Here is a 7158-nt window from a genome sequence, read left to right as displayed (position 1 = left end):
ACCAGAAAGGGGATTTGATTTCCAAATCATGTGGGACACTTTCCACTTTCCAGATATGCAGACAGCCAAACCAGTTCTTGCCACATGTCCACTTCAGTCTTCTTTTGTGGCACGTGTCTCTCGTTGAAAATTTGAATTGAAACTCCTCAAATTATACAATTGGGAACAATATTACAAATTTCACGAAAATAAAATTGAAAAAAAGGGACGTTAGTTTATGAGATTTCTTTTTAGTAAATTATAGAAAATCTGCAATTTTTTAGAAAAATACTATAAATTAAAATCCATCCAAATAAAGTAATAATCACAATAATGACACTCTCAATCTCAAATTAAACACAATATTACCAAATTTAATTTTCAATTAACAAGTATTCTTATAAGAAAGTACAACATAACTATATAAATTATAAAAGTCCAAGTCCAACATAACCATTTAAATCTCAATTAGGTTCAACTTTTACTTTTTAATTTTTTTTTACTTATTTATTTTCATATTTATTTAATTTTTTATCAAAAAGTTCTCAATTTTAATTTTTTTTCAAACCGGACAACCGGTATTTATCGAAAACTGGCTGGTTGAACCGATATTTGACCAAACTGATATTTTATCGATATTTTATTAAATCGTACCGGTGACCTTTTTGATTTTCGATTCAACCGGTATTTTAAAACACTACTTAAGAGCCTCATTTGTTAAAAATAACTCATATTAGAAGAAATTACTTAATATTTAAAAGCTCTAAGGAAATGGAGCGTAGTGTATTAGTAGAGAGAAATTTATATTCTTTAGTGTGGGGTAAAGTCGACCGTTGCATCTAAGTATAAGGATAAAAATATGTTGTGTGAATTCTCCAATTTGACCCAAACATGTTTGTATTGGTTTTGGTTCTCAGCCAGTTGGATTCTATCCAACTAGTATTTCAAGCCCGAAAAGTTGGCTTCGTTGGAGGATAAAAGATCGCATTTCTTGGGCAATGTATTCCCATTTTGTTTTTGTTCTTGAGTTTGGGTTTGATTAAAACTCTGATTTTTGTTTGATTTATTTTAGTGGTTCTATAACCGTATTATAATTTTACTTTTATCAATAAAATTTCTGATTTTTGTTTGATTTATTTTTGTTTGAATTTTAAATATTTTCCATCTCAAAAAAAAAGAATTTTAAGTATTTTCTGTATATATTATTTAAAATTTAATTTTGGATTAAAAATAATAATTTTCTCCCTTAAAATATGAATATTCCGAGGAAGAATTTCATGGTGAAAATTTTATATCGAATTTGAATCGATGGTTGAGTTAAATGACCTATTTAACTATTTTTAATAATAATTTTCAATTATTTTTTAAAATTTATACTCATAAAAAATTCAAACAAAAAAAAAAGGAGTAGGCTACTCTCTTTGTAGAAGAGCGAGTAGATTATAGTCTTGTTTTCCCAGCTCGGGAAGGCAAATCATGTGGGACACTTTCCACTTTCCACTTTCCAGACATGCGGACAGCCAAACCAGTTCTTGCCACGTGTCCATTCAGTCTTCTTTTGTGGCACGTGTCTCTCGTTGAAAATTTGAATTGAAAGTTGAAACTCCTCAAATTATACAATTGTCAGTTTCTTTCTAAGTCCCTCCTAACTTTTTGTATTGCACAATTGGGAACAATATTACAAATTTCACCAAAATAAAATTGAAAAAAAGTCACGTTTGTTTGTTTATGAGATTTCCTTTTAGTAAACATCACTTTCCTCACCCAAGTATAGTTATTTGTGCTTTTCGATCACTAATAAATGATATTTTACCATTCACGTTATATTACTTAGAGAAATATTTTTAGAAAATATGATATTTTATATACCATGTCAGATTTTTTTTTTTAAGGAGGAAAATCCATTAATCAAAAGGGAATACGACCTTTGGTAAGAAGATCATGAATGGAGACCCAAACCAATAGTTGGAGTGATAAAAATGGTGTGTGTCACATTGATAATCAGGGTTCGAATCCCTCCGTTTGAAAAAAGGAAAGAAAGAAGATCTTGAATGGAGGGGAATCGATTCCAACCTGATTGAAATTGATTCAAACGAGCGCTTCCAGAGAGGTCAAAGCATTTGTCACTCTATTACAAATCCGAGAGCAAATGCAGATCTAGGAGGACTACACTAGGTTGTAATCCCCCCAAATTTTTTGTAGAAAAATATACACTTGTTCAATTATTGAAGATGGTTGTCAAACAGAGAATACACTTCATCTTTCTTCTTCTTTCTTCAAGCCCTAAAGTCATCTCTTCCTCAGTTCCTCTTGAAGACTGGGCCTTGGGCCAGACTTTCTATTGTTCTTATTTGTACTATAGCTGGGCTCCAAGTTAGTTCAAATATCACAATAATGGCGACAAACCATTGGTCTGTCACTATTTTAATTGTCAAATGTCAAGCTTGGCGCTTCTCCAGTCAAGTCCCTTGCCTTGAAATCCAATAAGGAGATGAAAGACATCTCTAGCATATTCATACACTATAGCATAAATATCTTCAAAGTCTAAATAAAATATCATGGACGCATATTCATACCCTATAGTTTTGTAATGTTGTAAATGACTCAATTGTTTTTTTCAAAGGCGTTGTTCCCGGTTCCCTGTCAACTTTTAGTTGCTTCCAAACATGAATTCCTGGCTCTGCCCTTCCCCAAGAGGTATGAAGAAACTGATGAGTAGTGGAGTAGAGTAGAGCAGAGCTCAAATGTTGACCGACACCAAATAATGCGTGTGTGTATTTACCCCAAGTGTAGGATAGTCGGCAAGTAATAAACTCAATGAGAACCACAAGGAAGCTAAATTCAATTTTGAAGTGGATGAAATACAAATCTAACTATAAACTAAAATGCAATGAATAAAAAATCAGTGCAAGTAAAGTAAAAAAAGGATTGAATGACTCGGTAGCATAGGAATTTTGTAACTAACCTAAGAACTATTATGAGAAAATAATTAATAAAAAGTTCTAGTCTCTAATCCTTTCCAGTAGATGTTGAATTATCATATTCAAGGTATTTAGCATGCAAGCACACAACCATGTACAATGAAATTGCGTGCAATCAAACAATAATACAAACACAAGGTTTAATCACACCCTTGAGAAACTCACAAGAACTCGCACGTTTGTACACTCTAGAATGATATCTCAAAGCACTCCTCTCACTCTGTTTTTGTCTCTCTAGAAAACCCAAAGAGAAAGCCCCAAAGAAAGAATACAAGAAGTTAAGTTATTTGATGCCCGACACAACTTAAAGGCACTTGATTGTGTGATTTGTTTGGACACTGACCAAAACCAAATAGTGTGTGGACTTACATCAAGTGCAAGGTAGTCAACAAGTAGTAATTTTCGGGAGTCCGAAGTCGAATCCACAGGAAAACAAATGTAATATTTGGTGGATGAATGCAAAAAACTAACTAAAGAGCTAAACGCAAAGAATAACAAATAAATTGTAGAAATTGTCCGCTCAATTCTCTTCAAATCCCCCCCTCAATTTTTTCTAAACTATCCAAACAAGATAATTGAAAGGAAACTCTCTTTCACTTCTCTTCCCTTCACCAAATCTCTCAATCCAAATATACTCTAAATGTAACTCATCTAAATGTAGCTCATCAAATTAATTAGCAATCATCCTACTTGGGGCAAAAAAAAAGTCAAACATACTAAGAGATTAGCCATAAGTAGTACACAACTTCTTAAAATAATACATACAGACATTTGTGGACCATTTGATGTTCCATCTTTGAGTGAAGAAAAATACTTTATTACCTTTATTACCTTTTCGTTGATTTTTCACGTTATTATTATTATATGTATTTGTTGCATGACAAATCTCAGCTTCATATTGTAGATATATATATAGATATATTAATTACAAGTATATGTCAAATTAATTGAATTGTCAATATTCAATCGAAGTCAGTTGTGCAATTGTGCACGTATAATTGTCGGTAGGTGGTGTAGATAACTTTTTTTTGGGTGAGGGATGTATATTAATTGATTCATAGAGAATAAATAACGACTAAAATCATGACTAGTGCGAGTTGATCCACATTGATGAGAACCCACACCGGTCCATAAGGCCCAAGGTAGAACTACAACCCAGAAAATCGGCTTATCAGGTGAGGGTGCCTTGGATCCTTATAAACTAGAGTTGCTAGCCCTATTTTTTCGATGTGGGATACTCATCAAACCACCTCCCTTGGACAGCCGACGTCCACGGCGGCTACGCTCGCCTGGCGGCTCTGCTCACCCTTCAGACGGCAGCCCTTTCCCAGACGGTAGCCCTCTCCGCAAACGCAACTCTCTCAATGAAAGCATCAATGATGAGAACCCAAACAGGCCCATAAGGCCCAAGGTAGAACTACAACCCAGAAAACCGGCTTACCAGGTGAGGGTGCCTTGGATCCTTATAAACTAGAGTTGGTAGCTCTATTTTTTTGATGTAGGATACTCATCACACATACAAAGCGCTCAACGATAACTAAGTCAATAACAAGATCCAAACCACATAAAAGTAGGAATAAAGCAAAAAACAGTAAAGAACACCAGGAATTACCTAGTTCTATATTAACCTACGTCTACTGACAGAAGAAATGCAGATTCATTATTTTGGAAAAAGATTACAAGAAGTAAAATCCACCTTACAAGGTGAACAAAGTTTCTTTCAAAAAATGGCTCTCTCAAACTATTTCACACTCTTTTCTCTCGCAGCCACCTCATTAAATAATTAGCCCCTTTTTTATTTTAAACTAATATGTATCATATTTGCATATGTGAAATTTCACGCCAGCATAATACCTTTCGCTCGAACGCAAACTCTCGCATATCAATAAACATTCCTTTTTCCCCGAGCGCAATATCGTGTGCTTACTCTTGAGTCTGATTGACAGAACGTTATTTCTTTCGCTCGAGTGAACCGATGTTTGATCGAGTATTGAAACCAATTTCTGCACAAAGTCAACCACAGTTTCAAGTTGTGTAATATAGACTTAATGAGGATAGTCTTTATTTAAACTAGGCATGAGGCCATGACCAAATAATTTAAATTTAAATTAATTTTAATTGAAAAAAAATATCAAGTATCACATGACTATTTTACTAAATTATTAGATTTTTAATTGACAAATTAAATAGAAAACTAGAGAGGCGTGCAAGAAATTAGGTCATCAGTTGTTTACAAAATAGTTGTTGTTCTTTAATTATTTGAGCAGCACAGTTTAATTTTTTTTTTTTTTGCAAGAAATTAGCTCTCTTCATTAACCCTAAAGGGTGGTCGAATATGACTATTTCTAAGAGAATAATTATAATCAATTAAATTGTGATAAACATCTATTCCTACATCAACCGCGTTGTACTAAATAAAAAAAACCCTCTACGGTGGTTGAATTGGCTTATGTGCACATTGATTGATCACAAATGCTAAGCATTATTGATTTAATTTTTTTGCTAATATATGGTCGGTATGGTCTTCTTCTTCTTTTTTTTTTTTTTCAATTGATAGGTAAGCAATGGGAACTTGAGAAGTATTGCGGATTTATAATTATATATATTGCATAATATAAGATTTATTATAGTGGTAGAGTCATTAATTAACTTAATTTCATAAGTTGCTACTAAATTAATTGGTATTTTGGTGTTTTGTTTATCCTATATAAGAAGGCATGTTTGCCACCCTAGAAGCCCATCCCCAGCTTATCCACTAGACAATGGCTGCAGAAATGACTGAAACAAACAAACCTTCTTAGAGGGTGACCGGACCTCTATTTTGAGGTTCTAATACCATCTAATTAGGGAGTTCTAGTATCTTAAGTAATGTAATTGTGTTTAAATAAGTTAGTTTTACTCTTATGATTGTCTTTCATTGGTTTTGCAGAAAATATGATTAAACCGACAAAATTAGAAGCTCTCGGGATTGAAGAAAAGTTCATAGAGATGAAGAATTGTCCGGACACCTTCATTGGATGTTCGGATAATTGAATCAAAGGGCCAAAAGGTGAAAGAATCATGAAGCTACAGCTAAAAATGAAAATCAGCACAAACTGTCCAAACAGATTTCAACCGTCTGGACAGTTGGAACCAGAGGGTTTAATTGTCCACACAGATTTCAACCGTCCGGACAGTCGCCCGATTTCTGCATTCCGAGAATGATTAATTGAGCTGCGTTTTTGGGTATCTCTCAAATGTAACCAATGGAAGAAAGCTTTGTAAGGGTAAATAGGTCATTATACTTGTAAAAGAGGAGAAAACCCTAAGATTGGGGGACTCTCTCAATGGATTCATCTCCTCCAACTTCTTGCCTCCATTGTTTTTCTCTCTATTTCTCTCTCTAAGTTTTTCTTGGTTTCTTGTGATTTCGTGTGTAGACATTGATTTTCATCTATAAAATTGATGTTTATGTCCATTATGATGAGTGGCTAAGTTCTCTTTCTAGTTTCTAGTCCCAAACGGTGGGTGTTCGGTTTCAATTACTCAAGGTATGTTCATTGAATTGTAGCTTTGATTTTGCTCTTTTAATTTCGTGGTTGTGTGATTGGATCTATGGAGATGACATATTTGATTGTATTTTTGGATTGTCTAGTCTAGGGATTGCATCTAATGTGTTTGATTGAGAATTGTTAAACCCATTGCATGATTTCCTTAATTAATTGAGTTTTTCATTGCATAACTATTAATTATGTGTATTGATGATGGGGTTTTGGGTTAAATTAGGAATGTGCATGGGAGAGTTATGGTTAATTGATCTTTGAGTGTGAAACTAGGGTGTTAGCCAAGCCAAGCCCCAAGGGGGAATATTAATTCATAATATTAGGTGCTTATCCCTTAGCGTTCATCGTAGATTAAGAGACCCGATGGCCTACATGTATGAATTGAAGTCTTATAACCCAATTCTCTTTGCATATGCATGATTGATAGTATCACACAATGCATTGTGTATGGTTGTGTGTGTTTGCAATGATACCTTGAGTATGAGAACCGAGTAGCCACCGGGACGGACTAGAGACTAGGTTTTTAATTAATTGTTTTAAATCCAATTTGTGCTTACTTTGATTACAAAATCGCTCATGCTACCGAGTCATTCGGCCCATTTCTTTTACTTGCTTTTATTTGATATTCATTGTGTTTATTAGTGTTAGCTAGTCAT

The sequence above is a fragment of the Tripterygium wilfordii genome, chromosome 17 (genome assembly GCF_013401445.1).
Source record: "Tripterygium wilfordii isolate XIE 37 chromosome 17, ASM1340144v1, whole genome shotgun sequence".
In the NCBI taxonomy this organism is placed as follows: domain Eukaryota; kingdom Viridiplantae; phylum Streptophyta; class Magnoliopsida; order Celastrales; family Celastraceae; genus Tripterygium; species Tripterygium wilfordii.
The sequence above is the reverse complement of the archived record's forward strand: the minus strand, read 5'-3'. Positions refer to the sequence as shown.